The sequence below is a fragment of the Bison bison genome, unplaced genomic scaffold (assembly GCF_000754665.1).
Source record: "Bison bison bison isolate TAMUID 2011002044 unplaced genomic scaffold, Bison_UMD1.0 scf7180017864529, whole genome shotgun sequence".
Classification (NCBI taxonomy): Eukaryota; Metazoa; Chordata; class Mammalia; order Artiodactyla; family Bovidae; genus Bison; species Bison bison.
Window position 1 is genome coordinate 4,840,602 of NW_011495079.1, and position 684 is coordinate 4,841,285.

Consider the following 684-nt stretch of genomic DNA (forward strand, 5'->3'; position numbering starts at 1 on the left):
TCCAGACAGGGGAACCTGGAAGATCGTATCTAGGTTACTCATCGCCTAAGAGAAAACATACACTAATCACCCCTTCCTCCAGACAGGCCATAAATTTTTCTGTATCTATCAGAGTGTAACCTCGGGTTTATTGATTATTGGCTAACTGTTTGACTGTTTGAGCACATGAGCACATAGCACGTGAATGGTGGGGTTATTGGGATTGTATTTTCCTTGGTTTATGTAAGTCTCAAGGAATTTGGAGTGGTGGGTTCAGACACGTACACATGGGGTATAAAAGATTTTCACAAATGCTGGTCGGGGTCCTTGGCTAAGAGGAGACTCTGCCTTGGGCCCGCCGGTGTAATAAACTGCACTCCACTATCTGCACTGTCCTTCTGAGTGAGTTTGTTTCCTGGAACGCGTGGCTACAACAACATCAGTTAAATACTTGGAATTTGGTACTTGAGAAACTGTGTGTAGATTTTTTGTAGGTAGTTATTTTATTCAAACAGAGGAACAAATGTATGTTAGTTTGTTGTATTTCTTAATTTAAATAAAATATTTAATATGCTATTAAAAATAAAGGCTCTCTGAGAATATTTTAAATAGTGGAGGGTGTCAAGCTCAAAGATGATAGTAAGAGAGAGCCAAGAAACTTTCAGACTCAGACACTGGAGGCAACTTGTGGATGAAACACAAGGT